We start from the raw sequence: 21,258 nt of genomic DNA, 5'->3' as shown, positions 1-21,258 counted from the left end.
TGCACAATCTCCTAGCTGCAGCGTTACCTTTTATGGAAAAGTCCTTCTCCCAGTATGGATTTTGGACTGGCAGAGCACATCAGCTCTCCCTCCTCATGAAGGCCTTTCCAGGTTGCGTCAACTGCCTGTCGGAAAGCAGTCTGTCCCTGCTTTCACTCTGTTACGCAGCGGGCAAACTTCTAAAGAGAAACGCCTTTAGAGCTGGATGAAAATAATTTCCCAAACTTGCATGACAATTTATCTGTTACTGCCGCCGTGCCAAGAGCTCCGGCGGCGGCAGAGCTGAGGGGATGCAGAGTGAATGCTGCTGGCTTCCCCATGTGTGCCCATCCTGCCACCATGGTGACTGTTAGCGCGGGGCGCTGGGGAGCCCGGCAGGAGGCATGGGGAGGGAGGGAAGGAGGGAAGGAGCGGGGCTGCCTTCGCACCAGCACTGCCCAGCCTGTAGTTCTGCATGCCTGGGCAGCGGGTCTGTGCAGCTGGATCACTGCACAACAGGCATCTGCCCTGGATGAAGAACAGGCTCACAGTGTCATTTTTTTGTTGTGGTTGTTGAACTAGAGCATAGATTCGTAAGTAATGGACGGTGGTGTGTTGGTACAGTGGCTGCATATTTGGCTACAGGGCAACAGACAACTGCTGATACAGCCAACTGGTAAAAATTCACCTGCCACAACTGGCAGAATGAGTGAATACCTGATAAACTCTCTACATCCAAGAGCTATGATAGACTCTGGAGCCAAGTGCACTATATTGCCAAAACACAGCCTTATTGCTTGTGGGGTTTTTGGTAAAAGGCATACAGCGTCGAGGGCTGCGGAGGCTGAGGAGGGTGTAATTGCATGTTACGTTTGGGCAGGATGCTTGAGAAGTGCTGAAGACTGCATTGCAGTTCACTGTCCCACCTCCCCCAGCTGTGCTGACACAGCCCGATGAGAGCTGAACCAGTGAGCTAGGTCACTGAACTTATTTTGCTGTTACTTTTCCGGGTTACTTTTAACCCACAGCATTTTAGTGATCTGGTTTACAGAGCAGTCAGTTGCCTTGGCACACCAGGGAGGGGAAGGCTGCAGTGTGAGGTGAGAGGCAGAGTGGGTAACTATGCTGACACAACCACTCTGTTTTGAGCTCTCTGCTGATCCCTCCGTGACAGAGTTGAAGAATATGGTGTATGTTTTGCAGCATTGCTCCCAGAAGCATGAGTATCTTAGGAACAGTGTACTATTAAACTGGCACTTCTCACCGCACAGTCTTCACCTTAAAGAAGACAAAGCAGGCTAAAAGATGTTTGTTTACAGTAAAACAAAAGCTCTAGATGGAGTAAATTAGTCTTCTGGTATTTAATTTGTGATTCAGACTCATCTATGACTCTTCTTGTTTTTTGCCATTAAAAGAGCATGTAACAGCAGGTAAACATTTAGCCTAGTAAGGATTGGGTGCCAAACTTCTCTTGCTTTTCAGTGGCATTTTGGGTGCTAAACTGTTATTTCTTCCTTTAAAAGTAACCTCAGGATTCAAAGTGGTAGTTTTTTTCCTTTTTTTTTTTTTTTGTGTGTGTCTAGTTTTTATATGACAGGGATCAAGTAAATATTATACAATTCTTCCACTATTATCACAATAACAACTCTATATAATATTGGCACATCCATAGCAAAAAAGCCACACTCATACATGTAAAATTTTTAGCAGATCCTAGCTAACTAGCATATTTGCAGGGTGCCATGTCATGATCAAAACTTTGTGTTATTGTCTCTGTAGGAAAGGCCCAATGAGGTCACATTACACTACTCCCTGCTGGGGATTTTCTCTCTCATGTCTCCTGCTTGGGGCTAAAAAGATTGTAAGCTGGGTGTTCAGTGTCCCACAGAATTAGCTAAAATGCCAGACTAAAGAGCAGTGATATCTGCTTATTTTAATCAACTTTGTACCAGTTTGGTTCATCATCCTTTCAACAAAAGAATTGTTTATCCCATTTTTGTTATTAGATTTCAAATTAGTATCTTCCAGGGGAGGCAGAGAAACTAATTGGAATAATAAATGTATTCATATTTGCTGATATATTTTAGCATACTACAATTCAGATACAACACATATGAATATTATTTAATAAAAGTTTGCCTAATGAGACATATACTAAAATGATACCTTTTTTTTCCTTTAGATTTGACTATAGTGATGTGATTTCTCATGTTATATTTTCCTCTGTTTTTCTAGGCCTTTGTACTGCTGATGAACAGAAGGCAGAGGAGGTAAGGTCACTCTTCCTTTCCTATATCACTGTCATCAGCAGCAACTGATGTAGTTGCAACAGAAATAATACTATTTTTGTTTGTTCTCTCCTCTGACACCATAGAGAAACTCTTCTGAATGTTAACAAAAGGCTTGAAGTGTCTGTCTGGTGTGTACAGAAAGGCCTCTGTCATCCTGTTTCCTCCTCCTAAATATTGAAAGTAGCTGCCGGAATCATAAGCCCAGCATGGTGGCAGTCGCCTCACACAGTGACTCTGTTTATTTTGTTTGCATGGAGCTTTCAAGTCAGATCCTCATTGTCTTTTAATCAGGAGAAGCTCATTGACTTTCTAGACTTCACCTTCAAACATCGAGTTATCCAAGATGTGGGATCAAAGACATGGTATGGAGCAGGCAAAAGCTGAAAAACACAAATGTGCTGTTTCCTAATGGGATGTTTGGACAACTAGAAACTAGTAGACAAACATCCTTTTCCTTTCCTCCTCAGTGCTTTGTCCACTGCTACTGTGTAGGTGATAGATAAACTGCTAGCCATTCATGCCCATGATGTATCTTTGGGGTCAACTAGAAGGTGTTCTTGGTCTGCAAGACACTCTTGTTTTATTGCCTTTCTAATCACAGAAGGCAAAATTGTCATAACTACTTTGTAGTGGAGAACAAAATCTTTTTCTTTCTATCTTTCCATATTGCCTTACCACAATCTGTTTTCAGAAATGTGGACCATACTCACTGATGAGAAGCAAATTCATCTCACTGCTTTTCATCCCACAACTCCTACTAATATTGTATAGATGCCCTCAAATCTAAAAAATAAAAGCCAACCCAAACCCAGGCTTGCTTCGCAAATATAGTCTTATTTCCTTTATTTATAATTTTTATTGTAGTTTGAAACACTATCACTTGTAACAGTTATCACCAATCCTATTTTTGCAGATCAGAGCTCTGGCCCCTTAATACGCTCATGGGAGACTACCCATGTACTGTTTTGTTTTGCTTTTTTTAATCTCCACCTATGAATTGAAACAAAGTTCAAGTGTACCAATGTATTTTTCTGGTATCGGTATGTATGAGTGGAATTAATGACTGGCTTGGTAGATGAGGGGAGAGCAGAGGTAAGGTCTTTGACAATATATCCCATAAGATCCTCATAGAGAAGCTGTCAGTGTACAGCAGTGGGGTGGATTGAAAACTGCCTGAATGAACAGGCTCAGAGGGTGGTGATCAAAGGAACAAAGTGTAGTTGGAGGCTAGTAACTAGAGATGTACCCTAGGGGTCAAGACTAGGTCCAATCCTGTCCAATGCCTTCATTAATGATCTGGATGATTGGGCAGAGTGTACCCTCAGCAAATTTGCTGATAACACAAAGTTGGGAGGAGTGGCTGATAGGCCAGAGAGTTGTGCTGCCATCCAGAGGGACCTTGACGTGCTGGACAAGTGGGTTGAATCTCATGAAGTTCAACAAGGGGAAGTGCAAAGTCCTGCACCTGGGGAGGAACAGCACCGTGCACCAGTATATGTTGGGGACCACCCAGTTGGAAAGCAGCTTTGCAGAAAAAGACCTGGGGGTCCTGGTGAACGCCAAGTTGAACATGATCCAGCAGTATGACCTTGTGGCAAAGAAGGCTAATGGTATCCTGGGCTGCATTCAGCAAAGTATTGCCAGCAGGTGGAGGGATGTGATCCTTCCTCTTTATTCAGTCTTGTGAGACCACACCTGGAGTGCAGTGTCCAGGTCTGGGCTCCTAAGTACAAGAGAAGCATGGACATACTGGAGAGAGTCCAACAAAAGGCCACAAAGATGATGAATGCACTGGAGCATCTCTCCTATGAGAAAAGGCTAAGAGATCTGGGACTATTCAGCCTGGAGATGAGCAGGCTCAGGGTGGGTCTTATCAATGGGTATAAATACCTGAAGGGAGGGTGCACAGAAGATGTAGCCAGGCTCTTTTCAGTGGTGCCCAGTAACAGAACCAGAGACAATGGGTACAAACTGAAACACAGGAGTTTCTGTCTGAAAATAAGGAAACACTTTTTCACTCTGAGGGTGACCAAGCACTGATACAGATCGCAGAGAGGTGGTGGAGTCACCTTCCTTGGAGTTAACTTAAAAGTCATCTGGACATGGTCCAGGGCAACTGGTTCTAGGTAGCCCTGCTTGTTAGGGGGATTGGACCAGATGACCTCTAGAGGTCCCTTCCACCCTCAACCATTCTGTGATTCATTGAATTGGTTATTCTCCTAGAAGGTCTACATATCTACTATTTAACCAGACTGAACAATCTGTAGTTATGCAAATTAGCCTCTTCCAGAACATTGCTCCTGAAAACTCTGACCTATGAAACTCTTTTGTCATTTTGCAGGACAATTCTGTGTCTTCACTTCTGCCCTGCCACTGCATGCAAATCAAGGGCATTTCAATTCTGCAATAAAGTTTTAATGAACATCAAGAGTTTTCCAGTTCCATGGGCCATTACAAGTTACAGTTTAAGCCATTACTAGTAGTCAAGGTGTATGAAGAAAGGGTGAAGTAGCACAGTAAAACAGCAAACCTTATTGTCAAGAAGACACAATTCCACATACTCCTGCATGGCAGTGGAGTGGAGACAAGGATACCCAGGTCCCTTTCCCACTCATGGTGCTGCAGGAAGGATTAATCCACAGTAGAAATAGGAACTAGCAATGCCTCTGTGGCAGGAGTGGCATCTGCCCAAAAAGTGTAATGCGAAGTACTCCAGCAGTTGCCATTACTTTCTGCAGTTGCCTATTCATGGGAAACAGAGAAATGCCTCCCCTGTTCCTGTGTTCCAGGTTCTCTAAGGAATCAGGCTGTAGGCTGCCAGTTGGCTTATACTGTACAGTGAGCTGAAGAATATAATCTTTTTTTTTATACAGCTCTATCATTTCCAACCATAAATTTAAGTGGAGAGGTTAAGGATAGGAGACTGCTAAAAGTGAGGTAGTTTGAATGTTATTGACTGAAGTAAAAGGAATTGTGAGCTAAGCAGGGATCTCAATTGTGAAAAAGAAAATCAATCTATCTATTTAGTTATTTGCATAGGTAGTACCATGATAATATCTGAACATTTTACAGGTACTAGGAATTTTTCAGTTCACTGTAGCTTTTTCAGAAAAAGTTCACGTTCTGTTCCAAAGTGGGAGCAGTATCAAGCTCACTAAAGGTGTACAACATTTCTGCCACTGAACTACGTATGAATTCTGTCATCTGTGGGAGTTGGCTGCTGCCCTTCAACATTATGAGAGTATTAGCTGACAGTCACATGCAAGTAGGGTTGACGGAATGAAAAGAGTATGAAAATAATCCATCAGCATTTATAATATTTTTCATTCCTCTTCTCAACAGTCACTGCAACTGTGGCTTAGAGCCTTTTGGCCCCAGAGGATCAGCACCTGGTCTACAAAAGCAGGGGTGTGGAGCCTTTGCTTTATGTTAGGTCATGCTCCTGTATAAAGAGACTTACAGGGCCAGAGGAAGCCCTTGGCAGGGGGAGCAGGAGATTGCTTCTTTCCTGTGAACACCTGAGGAAGATGAAGCTCTGCAGGGTGGGGCAGATAAAAGGGACTGGGACACTCCCGAAGGAGCAGGAGCAAACATCGTGCCAGGCCTCGGAGGTGGCAGAAAGAAAAAGGCTTTTCCTGGGAAACAGAGGGCATGGTATAGCGTTTTCTGCATCTCTGAACAGGTGGACTGTAATCAAGCCTGGAGTCATGGAGCTCTCCTTAAGGACACAGTAAGTGGGACAGAGATTTGACTATAGACCCATTTTATTTCTCTTTTGCCTCAGCAATTCTTTTGGTAACTGCACTTGACCCATTCAAATTTATACCAAGTTTCCTGTATTTTAGAAAGTTGTTTGTCTTAGTTTATACTCTAATCAAAATTAGGTTTTAAGCTTACGTGGCATTTTGATTTTTGGGGGAGTTTACCTCAAGTTAAAAGTAGAGCACCCTCAAAGTTCTTGCTGATATGGGTTCCCTCCTCTTTTTTCACGCTACAGATATTTAAAACAAATTTTTCCATAAACTACAGCAGTGTGGATAAAAACAAGAGAAAAGAAAAAATTTTAAGGAAATTGCACAGGTGTGATATAAGCTTGTGAACACTCCTATAATGAGAACAACTGCTTCCAGATAAATGGTTCTGTGCAAAATGTGCTACTTCTGTACGTGTCTGACAGTAGTGATTCACAAACTGCCGGACTTTCAGCCAGGAAGCAATTTCCTTTCTGTTTGTGTGCTTTTCTTCTATGTTATGTGTTCAAGTACTTTGAACCAAGCAAATTCTGGTCACCAAAATATTATGCATCAGAAATGAGAGAAGGTGAAAAGTGTTTATACAGTGCTTGGATTCTCACTGCTTCTGGGGCTTTCCAATGCAGAGACAGTAAGCAGTTGAAAGGGGGAGTGAAAAGGCGGTGGTGGAGGTAGGGGGATGCAGTGGGTAGTCTGTCAGTGCCACTAGAGGTTAGAAGGCACCACTGGTGTTTCTGCAATGCTGCTACAGGTGTGTAGATTTTGAGTGTTTGCAGGTGTATTTAAAATAGTGTTGCCACCTGAGCTGTACTGAGTATTCAGAACCCAGAACAGGGGGAAGCATACTCTGCTGAAGCCTATCGGTTGTGTTTTCTGAGCTCATCATATGCAGGCTGGCCCATGTGTGCTGCAGTCCCACACCTCAGTATCGCCAAGCTCTGCAAGGAGGACAGGGATTAGAGAGAAAGGATGAGAGATAGAGAGGATGAAAGTATGTTGATTTATATTCAGACTTTATTCAGGACTTCTAGTCTATTAGTAGTGTTGCACTGACTACATCTGATACATTATCACAAAAGGACTAGTTTGGGTTGGAGTCAATTCAGTCTGAAGGAATAACCTACAGTGACCTCCATGTTGTTATGTCAAGTTTATTATGTCTGGTCTTCGTACTAGTTGGGTGGAAGCTAGATTAAGTATCTCCATGCTGTGCTGAAGACATGTCTGAAGCTGCAATGCCAAGCCGTATCTGAACCTCCCCTAATGCCAAGGGGAGGGATTTCAGCAGACCAAGTCCTTGTTATGCAGTGAGCAGTGTAAGGGCCCAACACTGGCCATGATGTTTGGTATCTACAAAATCCCAAAGCTTTATAAACACCTCATAGGATTTTGTTTTTAAAAGTAGTTCAGAGAACTATGTTTTGAACTAATTTCAAAGGCATCATAATGCTACTTCAGATCCAGGAATGTTATCTGCTGTTTCTCAGATGGTAGTTATAGTCTCCTTAAATAAGACATATGGACATTTCCCTGTTCTGGAAGGAAGGTGATCCATGAGCACTGGAAGCAAGCCTTCTTTCCTAGGAGTGGGTGATTTGAGGTTAGAGAAGTGTATCTTATGGTTAGGTCATGGCCTTTCAGTGATCCTTTCAGTAGTAGGATCTCCTTACCCTGTCATATTTTTCATCAAACTCACAGGAATTTAAGACTTTTCCAGGCTCTGTCCTTTTGCCCATATTTTCTAAGTTTGGCTAATAAGCTCAAAAGTCATGGTGAGGACAGGGTCTTAGGGAGATGAATATCCATACAAACAGCAAAATCACTTTGGAAAGCAGATTTGAAAACAATAGTACACTACAATGGAAAAGACTGCCTTGGTTTGTGGAGGATAGTAATGGAGTGGCCTGAACATGTGATTAGTCTGGGCAACAGTTTCGCTGAAGTAGGATTTTATGGAGATAGAGCTAATTTATCTGTGATCGGTATAATAACTGAGGCATTTGTTTTAAATTTCCAGAAACCGTAATTCCTAGATACAGAAATTCACCTGGCAGTCAGAATAGCTATTGGAAATCCCACCAAAGGCTTGTTCTTTTCAATCCAATATCCAGGCAAGAACCCAAACTGTTCAACAGTTTGGATACTGAACTTTGTGAGCTCAAGAAACGAGTCTATGCTGGGTCCAAATAAGCAGTCTGTTGCTACTGTCATTTTATATGGTCAGCTTTAACTCTATGTTGCACTCTCCAAGCCCCACAGCTGCTCATTTTAGTGGTACCAGTGCTGACTCGGCAACAGCGGGGATGAAGCAGTCCTGCCTTTGTAACATGACAAGTAAGCACGCAGGCAGGAGGAGTGGGTGTAAAGCAGCTTAATCCGCTTTAATCAACAGCGGCCACCAAATTGTACACTATTAAGAAATGATGGAAACATCCCAGCCAAATCTAAGGAAAGAAAAGGCTCCCAAAGGCTCTTATGAGTACTGTGAAATTCTACTTGTATCAATGAATGGCCTGGGGTGGTCTGTCCAAAGCTGACATGTAATGAATCTGACCTGATTTACGTGAATAATTTGAGTAATAACTTCTTCCAACTGACGACTAAGGCTCTGGCAAGAATGATCATGTCATAATTTATCAATGAAATGGGTTTCCAACATGCAGAGTCAGCAGGATCTTTTCCTTAGTCTGGGTAACAGATATTGTTACCTCTTGCTCGGTCAGAGGTGAGATACTGCTCTTTTGGCCTCATTAAGCTTATCAGAGAGCCTGTGGGTTATTTAGTTGGAGTTTAAATAAAACTCAACTGGAAATCCATTGCTGCTTTGGGACTTAGTGTTTTTCTCACAGTTAGGTCTGTTTCTGTGAAATGCAGTCAGGTTCCCAGGTGTTCTTTCCAGGCTTTTTTGTATGAAAAACCATGAAGGAATTAACCAAAGCTGACCATAGGTTTTTGTTTTAGTCTATGTACTATGAAATTATCTATCTGCTTCTCTATGCTCTCTATATTTAATGCAAAATAATACGTGGTCTATTTGTTTTCTACCACTTTTTCTATTACCTCATTTGTTTTAGGATTTTTAGTTTGTAACCTTTATGAACATATTTTTTTCTGTTACTGGAGAGTATGCTGTAATTCTGGTGTGTAAACCTTTGCCATATCTTAGAATACTGCAGCTGTCAGGGATGCAAAACTATTTAGTTCAATAATCTCCCATTCATCAATGCAGAAACTCACAAAGGCCATGACCATAAGAAGGAGCCTAGCTTCCCTGCCTGCCTGGGAAACTCACCTCCCAAATAAGAGATGTTCAAATTGCTTTTCTTGCAGTCTGATCTTGGAATTATCTTCACTGCTGCATCATTTGCAATTTCAGTTAACTAGTGATATGTTAGAAGATAATCTCTTCTCAGAGGCTTAAATAAGCCCCTAAAGAGAAAAGGTTTTCTTTCTGATAGAATGTGTTAGTCTCCTTGCATCTACCTAGTTGCTTGCCAGGACTGACTATGGTTTTATTTGGCTCGTATAGTCCAATAAATAATTTGAGCTGTTAATTTCTCCCTGACCAAGCAACCTTTTCTGATCCCAAAGACAGCCATTGGTACTGCAGCTCCAAAGAAGCAGAGTGATTTGGAGTCTTTCTTTTTACTTCAACCCAGCATAAGAGCTAAAATGAGAATAGTGTGTAGTTATGAATACTTTTCTATGTAAGGCTTCTATATGCTGGTGGGAAGGACTGATCTTCATATTTTGTATAGCTCCAATAATTAGGAGGTGGTGGGATTGTGCCAGAAAGCACCATAAAAAGCCTAACTGCTGGCAGTCTTTAGGGACATGCTTAACAGATGAAAGGAAAACAATGGATGAAAGGAAGGCAAACCCAATATTATAGATGGCATTCAGCTATACGCTGTGGAGTTTTACTGGAGGAGATTTTTTTCTTGCATTCAGGATGCAAAATGTGCAGCCAGAAGAAACACTTTTGTGAGCCATTTCTTCTGACCTCATTAATCATGCAGGCCATAGGACTTTTCTAATTGACTTAATTATCACCTGAGCTTGCAAAAAAACAATCTCAACCAAAAAAAAAACCCCAAACTGAAGACATCCCATCCTTACTGAAACATTTCCAGTGATGGAGATTCTACCCTGTAATACTTCTGACACCCTGGTGATTAATTACCCTTACTGTTAAAAATGTCTGCCTTATGGCTCACTTGAATTTCGTCTAGTTTCAACTTTCAGACTTTGACTTCTCTTATGCTTTTGTTTGCTAAGTTGAGATAATGAAGAGATATTTAAAAAGAGTCCTCGGGTAACACTACCCTGCCTTTGATCAAATCATACCTCCATCTTCTTGTCATTAGGCTAAGAAATGTCACCATAGGGCATGTATTTCAGTGCATTTAATCATCCAAGCAGCTCTTCTCATAACCTTTGTCGATGTATTATCATCCCTCCTGTAGCATGGACATCTGAACAGGGCAGTATTCTGGCTGTAATCTCACACCATGCAAAATACCAATACCATATACCTTAATCTCGGTTGGGATTCCTCTGCTTATTTACCCAACAACAGCATGAAGAACTGAATTTGTTTAACAGTTTGTTGAATTTTGGAAATTGTTAAGGTTTATCATGCAACTTGCACAGAGTAGCTAGACATTTCAGGAGACATTTCATGGTTTGTATTTTGCTGTGGCCAGTGCTGTGAATAGTATTTGCTTTTCAACGCTCTTGGAATAATTCTGTACAGGAATATGTCTTCCCTTCCTAGCTTGCCACATGTTCCAGCTCTCCTAAACAATTCTTGTACAGTTGTACATTTAAGTACATTAGTAACAGTTATCCTAGGTCAATCTCCTTGCAGAATCTCACAGGTGCTCTTCTTGTTTCCCCTTCAGTGTGGTTAATCTCAAGGTCTACTTCAAGGGCTTCAAGCTCAAGATGTCTCCCCCTTTCTACTCTTCAGGAACACCAACAATCCTGACACTATCTTTTCCTTATTTGTTTTATAAACTTGTCCTAAAAGGTCTTCATTTCTTTGGAATTTTCACCTGCTTTGCCTCTGTCTTATCAGCATTAACCTGAAAGCGAGACATTAATTCCTCTGATTTAGTAATTTAGTTTTTAAGTCCAAATTTGTATCCTTTGGAATAAGAGATGCAGGTGCAGAAAGATGGCTCTTATGCATTTAAGCTTTGTTTTATCAACAGCCAGTCATCTCATCCACTCTCCGAGTCAGCTGAGCTCCAAGACAAGGTAGCACTTCTTTTAAAGCAGTGGGGTTTTCCAGAGGTGACATCTACTATGCCCAGGCCCAGGGATGTTTGAGCTCCTTTACTTTGGGAGGGGGACCATAAGGGAAGTTTTTCCTCTTGTTGTGGCAAGCCTGAGGGCTCCATGGTATGTGGAACTGGGTCTTTCTGCATCTAGAGGGCTCTGCAGCATCATCTGGGTAGGGACTGTTAATGTCTTGATGAGGAAGAGAGATTATATACATTAGGCCAAGGGAAGCTAGACAGGACCTTTTCAATGCACCGGTAACTTGCCTTTCTTCCTCCACTTTCCATTATGAGTTTTAAAAAGTTTCTTTGAATTATCATGGTGCCCTTGGGGAGTATAAAATTAGTCTGGAAATCTCTATGCCTTTTTTGGTTTGATTTTTTTTTTTTTTTGGAGAGATTTCTAGTACTTTCTCTTCCAGCTGAGCATAACAGCAGCTTTTGTCTTCGTATTTTGGCATCTTCACTTCTACTCCCAGCTGGAAGTGGGAAATGCACTAGCAAATGAAATTGAACAATAACAAGGACAAAAAGGGAAAAAAATAAAATAAGAGTCACAGAGGGTTCATATGTTGTGTTGTGTGTCTTCCTCCTGAGGTGGGTCTTGATCCTGCCAACTGTTCCCCCTGTAAGAAAGTTTATGCCTGTGGGTACTCCTGCTGAGTTCAAAGTTACTCACATGAATAATTGATTGCAGGGTCTAGGACATAGTTTGCAATTCCTTTTTCAAGAGAAGTTCATTATCATCAGATCTCATCTTGCTCTAAACATTGCTGGGTTAGGGACAAGTAGGTCAAATGGATACCTGATTTTTTTGTTGCAGGAAGAGCAAGCAACTGGCAACCTGAAATGGCGATTTAATAATAATAATGGAAAAAAAAAAAGTCACTGTCACTCTTTTGTTGGGGTAGGTTTTTATCAGAGTGGTGAGCTTTGAACAGCTTGTTCAACAAGAGTTCGAGTCCCAGGGGAAGTAGAAGAGCTCAGAAAAGCTTTACGTTTTACAAATGTTTAAGTGATATTATTCATGGCATAAAACACTACCCTAGTGTGTGCTTCAGAGCTCTGCCTCTGCATCTTCTGCCATGTAATTTTCCAGAAGTCACATATATCCAAATTTATATTCAAGGTAATCAGTATAATGTAGGGAAATTAAATAATAATTGAAGTGAATACAAGCTGTTTCAATGAAAAGGGTCTTATTTGGATATATTTTTAGCAGTTGGTGTACCACATTGATATAATAACACCAACTCACTGAAGGGAGAGAAGAGGGAAAAAAAAAAAGTGCAGAGTTGTAGTTGATGTGAGAAGGAAGAAAAGAACAAAGAGGACTTTTCTCCAATCAAATGCAAATGGAAATGACCCTAAAGATTCTGGGAACACAGGCTTTCTCCTGACAATGAACATTTTCATGCAGCGAAATCCATTTTTGAGACTCATTAGCAAATGCTGTGATCTTACTTATTTTCTATAGCAGTGAGTAGTTATTTCAAACTGATTAGGAAACCTCTGATGTGAGTGAATCATGAGCTATTCCAGGTATTTCTGTAATTGGTTATCATGCTTAATTACAAATGTTTGTGTATAGCTAGTTTGTTCTGGACTTGATTTTTCCTGCATTTCAGTTGCTGCTTAGTGTATATGTTAGTTTAAAAAAAAAAAAAAGGAAAAGATAAATTAAACTTCCAGAATACTTTTATTCTAAAAGAGCTGAAGATTTACAAAATGATGAATTAATTTAAGATGTATTATCAATAATGATTTAAAAACAAAAGAACTAGTCTATCTGTCTATTGATCACCTGTCCATCTTGGGGGCATCTGTCACTGTCAGTGTTACCAGTCTGGTTTGGGTTTAATTACAGTTCCTTCCACATGGCAACTTCTATTTGCCACTTACTGGTTAAGTACTTGGTTGTTGAAAACAGAAGTCTTGAATCTCTTCTCGGTTACACTGACGTGCCATTTTTGCTCTGCTCCTCATGCTAAACTGCGTAATCCAGGAACAGAAAGATGAAGTAACCTGCGATGCTTGTGGGAACTTCATGAAGAAAAATGGCTATCAGGATTGTGGTATGTCAGAAAAAAAGCCTGTATCTTGAAAGGAAATGGGAGACACTTTGAAGAATGGTGATGTTGTTTTGTGTGGGCATCTGTTTGCTTTCCAAGACTACAGTAGCCATTGACAGTACTCATAAAAAAAAGAAACAAGCAAAGCACCAAGACAACAGAGAACACTTATGGTGACACAAAATCATTGATTATCACAGGCTGGAGCAAGTTGCTTAAGATGTGTATGTCCTTAACTGTTACAGAATCCCTATTAACTGGACACTAGTGTCCCTGCCCATGGCAGGGGGGTTTTGAACTAGATGATTTTTAAGGTCCCTTCCAACCCAAACCATTCTCTGGTTCTGTGATACAAAGCCTCCTTTAGGCTTTTCCTCCTCTAGAGGGGACAGCGCATCAGGGCAGGAAAACACAGCAGTTACAGGCTTTCACCAGTATCACTGGTGTTCTGCAGTTTGTGATAAACTTAACATTCTAAAAAATAATTTTAAAAATTATTTATCACTCAACTCTGTCAAGAAACTAAATATTGCTAGTGGGGAGACCGTGTACCAAATGTTGCTTCAAAAACTTACTCAGTTCTGTTTAGCTCAGTCATAGCTTTAGGCATCGTCACCTGTTCTGCTGAGCAGTGTAGTGCTGTGCCATAAGAGCTTTTCATTTCTGTAGCAGTGACTGATAGGCAGAAAGGATCGCTGAAGAATGAATAAGATTGAATGACCCAATAGCACAAGTGTAAATAACTTAATCCGAAATACCTTGTAACCCCTGCATCATCACAAATGCTTCTGTGTGCTTGGATGTCCTCCCATTAAAAAAGCCACCTAACCAAACTGTGTGTATTTGGGTTGTAATTCATTGCTCAAAATGAGCTCCACAGGTCTGTTCTCTGGGAGGCAATGCTCTCTTGCACCTTCCCCTGAAGGCTTGTTTCAAGGGGCCAGACAAATAAAAAGCTGATACTATCCTGCATCTCTGTTGCTTTCAGTGAACTCATGGACCTTATTTTCAGTGGGGACCTACAGGAGGGACAGGGAGGGACTCTTTATCAGGAAGTGGAGAGATAGGATGAAGGGGAACAGTTTTAAACTGAAAGAGGGGAGATTTAGATTACATACTAGAAAGAAATTCTTTACTGTGAGGGTGGTGAGACACTGGAACAGGTTGCCCAGAGAAGTTGTGGATGCCTCCATCCCTGGAAGCATTCAAGACCAGGCTGGATGGGGCTTTGAGCAACTTGGTCTAGTGGGAGGTGCCCCTGCCCATGGAAGGGGGTTGGAACTAGATGATCTTTAAGGTCCCTTCTAACCTGAACCATTCTATGATTCTTATTTTGGTGGAAGGATATACAAGAATAGTGTCTGAAGTCCAAGCTTGTCCTTTGCCCTACAGCAATCACTACTTGTTCTGTGGTACTGAGACTTTCTGGTGTAACCTCATAGGAAGCTGACCGGTTTCTAGCAAACAGTAATCTTCCACATTGACACATTTCCCAAGTTTGTAAGAATTCAAATGTCAGCTAAATCTGAGGAGAAACTAAATGTTTTCCCATCTGATAGTTGGTATTATGAAAGGACCGTGGGGCTTCTGAATTAAAAGGGAAAAAATATGTTCTAGTTCATGTATGCTTTTTTCATCATTGTGAGTGTGAAGTAGAGAGAAGAACTGTTAGCTTTTACATTTGATATTGATGTAGTCACACCAGCGTTATTACTTGCAGACTAGAGAGAACCGTAAACCTTTTAAAAATCAAAACTTTAATTTAAGTCTTAGCTAAATGAAAATTTTTCATGCATGCTTTTGAAGAATAAAAGGCAAGCTCTGAAGGCTTTTTCTCTCTGTAGCACAACTATCAGTTCTTGCTACCCAAAGTATTCTCTATCAGCACTTCAGTTAAGCCTCTCTGCTTCTGCTGGCACTAACATTTTTCTTTAGATTTCCCAGCATTTGCACAGCACTGATTCACCTCTCTTGGTGATAACAACAGTCAGAGGGTCTAATGGAGACTAGCTGCTGGCATTTTAATCTTTCTCAGAGCAGGCAAGAGGGAAAATCCTGTCACTGCCTGTTCTGTGCTTATCCTCCCTGTGGTGAAGCTGTGCTGTTGGTGGTAGCACTGGAAAGTTTTAGGAAACTGCTTGTGTTGTGAAAGCCTGTTGGCCTTATGACAAAGGGAGACACCTTCATTTGACAGGTAAAAAATGCTTACAAGAGAACACAGGTACATATGAGGGAATAAGCAGACCCTGAAGTAGTCTGAATAGGGACAAAGGAGAGTTTCCTACTTATTCCAGCAAAGAATGTATCTGCAAAGTCTCAACTTTGATATTTATTCTGAGAGTTGGATAGATATTTAAATGAGATAATTTGGCCCTGTGGATTTATTGGAGCATAAGCTAACTGCTTGTCACCTTTCTAATTCAAAATAATATAATTTCCATGGAGATAAAAAGAAAAAAAAACCCACTTCAGAAGTCTTGCATGAGGATACTTTGCTGAGATTACTGAAGACTAAAGCACAAGATGTGATAAGAATAGAATTGCTGGAGTCTGCTCTCTTCTCAGTGGGGGCCTATTCTCTTCTTTCCCTCAATATGCATACCCCCCATAAATGTTAATGGGAGCTATTCACAGACAAGAAGAGGCCCAGAGACTCCAACATATGCAACTCCCATTCACCATAATAAGCAGGGAGGTTTGATTCTCTTGGTGCCAGCCTCAGGTCTCTCTGAGAACTTGTGCAAATAAGCTGTGGGTATGGACACCCAAATAAGTTTCTGCAGAGGAAGTGAAGCCGTGAATTCACAGTGTTTCAGCAGCTCCATGGTAACATTTTTGCATGCATACTCTTACCCCATGGTAATTGTGCAGTAATCTGAAGTATTTCATCCTTCTGTGAAAGAAGGGAAAGTATAAGACACAATGCATTAATCACAGATTTAGCGATGTGGTAAAGGGAGGGTGATGTACTGCAAACTTATACTTTATCCTGTTCTGCAAAAAAGCTCTCTGGTTGTCCATGGGCTGAAAAGAGGTAACTGAGATAGAAGGAGGAGTCTTGGTGAGGGGGATGATTAGGTGATGAGGAGGCTCATTTTTGGGTGGTGTGAAGATTCAACAGCTCATAGATATCAAAACACTTGTTTCAGGCTGACTAGTGACTGGAAAATAAGTGTGCTGGCAGTGTGAAGGTAACTGATGTGGATGCTGAGATTGTAGGGTCTTGGAGAACTTTCAATTTCTTTTCAATTCATCTTTCCATGAAAGGTGAGTCAAGAGGGTCGTGGATAATCTCTAGAAAGGATGCTGAGTGATAGAAACCATGGTGAGTGTGGGACCCTGGGCTGCAGCACGTGGCATGTCCCTTTGGCTGGCCCTGAATACCAACACAATTACACTATTGTTGGAAATTAATGGGAGTCAAGTGCAGGGATCAGGTGAGATCAGATTCCTCTGCCTGTGTGTGCAGAGTGCTCTGACACTGGATTTGTGGGAGAAGCATGACACGTTAAGCATGGCTCTTGTTAGGAGAGAAGATGTCACAGTAGCTACAGCAGCAATTTGAGCAGCAGGAGACCAGGGTATACTCCTAGCTCTGCCAAGGTTTTGCTCCATTACCTTAGGCAAGTTGCTGAAAACTGTCATCGATTTTGGGTCCCTGGGTCTTTGGATGCCTAGCTCAAATAATCTGGGGTCTGACTTTCAGAGGTGCCTAGCTACTGCAGTTTTTATTGACCATGACTGATACCTAGGGCTCAGCACATCTGGTATATAAGCCTTAGCTGGCTCACCTGAGGTATTCTGAGTCCTCTCTAAAAATTTTGTCACAATCTTGCAGTGCCTAAAATCAAAACAAAAAATCAATTGTGATGATGATATCTACTAAACACAGGTGTCTCAATATGAAACATAAACAACTATGTTATGAGTGTAAAGCATTAATTTCTTGTTTACAGTCTTTAGGTAATTTTTTCCACAAGAAGGACAGTCTACTTAAAAACAGAATTTCATTTGGTGAAGTGTCTTGATGATGTCCTGTTCCGGTTATTAATAACATTGCAAAAGGCACTAGGGGAGAAAAGGATGGGAAGCCAAATGTCATTAATAATAGCTGTAATATTCTTAGTGTTAACAAATTATCAGCTGTATAAATTTTTAATTAATAGGAGTATGAACAGCAATTTGACTGTCAACAGGCATCAGTATTGATGTGTGCGAGTGAGGCATGGCAAGGCAAAGATCAAGGGGGGAGGATAACTGAAATCATGCAGCTGTGAATGACAAGGTAGTGTTTTCTGAAAAAACTTTTGAGCATCACAACTTTGGGTGTAGCCCTCTAACAAGAAGAAAAATGAATCTCAGTGAGGGCAAGAGAACCTTTTAACAGCGAAGGTGAATTCATCATACTTGGGATTTTCCTGTATTTTAGCTGAACTGGCCATCAAGTGCAACAGCAAAAAGGCATTTAAGAAGTTGGATGGGAATATGGAGAAAGAATACCTCAGGCAGAGACAACTAGGGGACTTCTATTCATGAAAGCCACAATATTCCCAGCAAAGCAGATACAATACTGTAGTCTAAGGCCGTACTTCTTTCTGCTCCTTTCACTGAATCTTAGGAGTTTCTACAAGCTGCTTTAAAAAAACAAAACCCAAGCCTGTTGATTAGGTCAAAGCCTGACATAATGAATTAGAGCCTGGAACAGTATTATTTGGTTTAAATGAAATCAGAATATTTTAAACTTATAAAAATTTCAATAACACCTTTAAACCTCCCTTTCCAACCCAACTTGTCAGTTTCAAAGTTTTCTTTTTCTGTAACTTTCAAAGTGGCTTTGACTAAAAGCTTAGATCTCTTATCTGAATTGTATTGCGCAGCATATTTTCCCCCTTTTTTGCATTTTTATGCTGTGAATCCACGGAAATAACTTTTGTCTTTGGGCATCCTAAGGAAAAAGTGTTTTTTTTTTTCTTTTTTTCTTTTTTAAAGAAAGGGATACAGACATAGGAATAGGGAGGACAAAAAGAACTTATGTATCTAAAATACTGCTTCCCCCATTTGTTTCAACTTGGAAATTTTGGAAGGCATTTTTGGGGGGGGTTGTTTTGTGGGTTTTTTTTTTGGGGGGGGGGGTTGGTTTTTTTTTTCTGGAATGTATTTTTGCCTTTAGTAGCAGTAGCTATTTAGGAGTGTATGAAAGATTCAATATCTAAGTGTATGGACAATATAAATGCACCAATTATAGATAGAATTACTCTAGTATTAATATTTTTTTCTGGCTTAGTAGATTATACCAGTTTTTCTGTTATATCATTAATAATCTAAAGATAAAAGCTTTTTTTCACTTTTCATTTGAGGAGATCAAAATGCTTTAAAGACATTAGCTAATTCTCCTACTAATCCTTGGAGACTGAGCAGTGTTATGATAATCCTTTCACAGATGAATAAATGGAGATAAGAGGGAGGCTAAGTGACTTTTCAAAGTCACAGATATAATCAGTGGCAGAGTTGGATGTATAACCTTGGGGTTCTGATTACTGTTTTTCTCTTACAGACAATATATGTATATATACTTTTTTCTTTCCGCATTGCTAACAATACACAGTGAAAAACTACTACCATCGGTTATGTTTATAATAATAATGATTTTATTTATTTAGTGCCTCCCTGCCAAGACAGTCAGGGTGCTGCTCCAAAGACAATTAAAATGCAATTACTGTAATAAATAAACAACAATAATTAAAACATCATAAAATAAACAATATAAAAAAACAATCAAAACCACTAAGTAGCCAAACTTAGTGCAATTAATAATGGATCTGAGTGACTCATTTGAAACAAATTGCACATTTAGTGATTCTTTTTGTTTTGTGAAAAGATATTTTTATTGCAAGATTATTATTTTTCAGCTGCACTTTTGTATCCTGTCCTTGAAGGGAAGTTTTTTTCTTCTTTTTTTTTTTAATATACAACTATTTGCATTTTTATGATGGTGCTAAATGACGACTGGTCAACTAAATTACATGAACTGCATGAATCATATAAACTAAATAACTATTGCAGTTCACTGAATGAATTAGCTGTACATAAATGTCTGGACTTCGAGCCAGTCAGTAGGAATAACAAAACACAAAGTTATAGGTGAAATGTATGTGGCCACTTTGATGTGGCCTATTCTCCTGGACCTACATTCAAAGTGCATTTAAACTGAAAGGCTAGTTGCTTGTTTTTCATATTCACTTCAGTATAGTTTATCTTACACTCTACCACTCTATCTGCAGCAGCTTTTAGTGTATGCGTGTTTGATGGCATTACTCGATTTTAGGGTTGACCAACCCTTTCCCTACTCTGTCATTTAGCAGCAGTCTCTGAGCATTGCAATGATTTCTGTTTATTGCCTTTTAGCTAGAGGCCAAATTTTTGTAGCATTGAAATGGCTCATCTGGTTTGGAGAAAGGAACTTGCTAGCAACATTTTATTTAGACCATGCTAAAGCAGTGTTAGAAGGCTCAAAGACTTCAAGCTTTGAAATTCACTGGGGATATAGCTTTTGTCAACATGATGTCTACCATCTTTTTGGCAGAACATTGAAACCTGTCCTTGTTATGAAGCTGTGAAAACTGTGGTTTGTATAAAATAGTCTGAGAGCTGGGATTGGGGAAGGAGGGAAGGAAACAAAACTGAGGCTGGGCTGGTAGCATGCAGATCAGGTGGAGCTGAGAGAAGGTAAGGCAGAAGGGAGGACAGATCTGACTGGGAGAGTGAAGGAAACAGGTGACTCATGAGACCAAGGCAAGGAGGATGGAGTTGGGAGGCCTTGTGGAGAGCACATATGGTGCTGGGCAATGCAGACCAGGGAATAGGCTGGGAATGGGGAGGCTGGGTATGGCACAGGAAGAGCAGGAAGTGCTGGGTCTGGAAATCAGAGGGGAGATGAGGCTGCACATCCAGTGAGATGAAGACTTGGTGGGCAAGGAGGTTGAGAGGGGAGTGAGAACTCTGTTGAATTCTCTGTTGAGTACATGACTTGCTGAGGAGCCAAAGGCAAGGAAGAGGCAAGATCAGGATTCTGTTGATTAATTTCATGAGAAAAGAAACCAAGCTTATGCGTAGTAGTATATGTGTCCAAGCTGCACTGGCACACTCCTTTCCTGAACTGGACAGCTTATGAACAGATCTGAGCAGACAACTTGAGCCCAAGATCCCTGAATATCAGTGCTCTACTCTGGAACCATCTGCCAGAATGGGGTGTTCCATCCCCCTTCAGCATCTGTCTGCAAGGAGGACGGCAATCTATTAATGCAAACAGCCACTCCATTAGCTCAGTGGCAAACTCTCTGTTGGTAGTAATGCTTTGAACTCTGCTGATGACCTGCATGTGTTTTAGGAAGAAGCCACATGATGAAATTTGTGTCTGTGTATGTTTTGTTATCTTTTCTTTTGCTTATTTTTAGATAAATCTGGGAGATTGCATACCCAAAATGATAGTGAACGTTTTTGGTTTTGTTTTTTTTTATTGAACCCATAGACAATAGTACTCAAACATTAGGAAATTCCAGCATTTAAACCTTTTATATGGGGGATAAGCATTTGCATCAGTTCTATGTTTATAAAATGAACATGGTAATGTCATGTAAGTTTAGGTCTTTGCACCACTCACCGTAAAGTCCTGCACCTATTTCATCTCTTCCTTGTACCTTCTTTCACTTCTATATTCCCTTGTATCCTGCACCAACTCCATCTCAGATTTTTTTCCTTTCTCTCCCTTCTCCCCCATCTTCCAATGGGACAGCTATATTGCCCATGCTGCTTGGATGACAGCAGAAGGGGCACCAACAGCACAGAAAAGACAATCCTGTGTTTTTAGTACTCATGTCTG

Source organism: Numenius arquata, chromosome 4 (genome assembly GCF_964106895.1).
Source record: "Numenius arquata chromosome 4, bNumArq3.hap1.1, whole genome shotgun sequence".
Lineage (NCBI taxonomy): Eukaryota > Metazoa > Chordata > Aves > Charadriiformes > Scolopacidae > Numenius > Numenius arquata.
Note: the sequence above shows the minus strand (reverse complement) of the source record.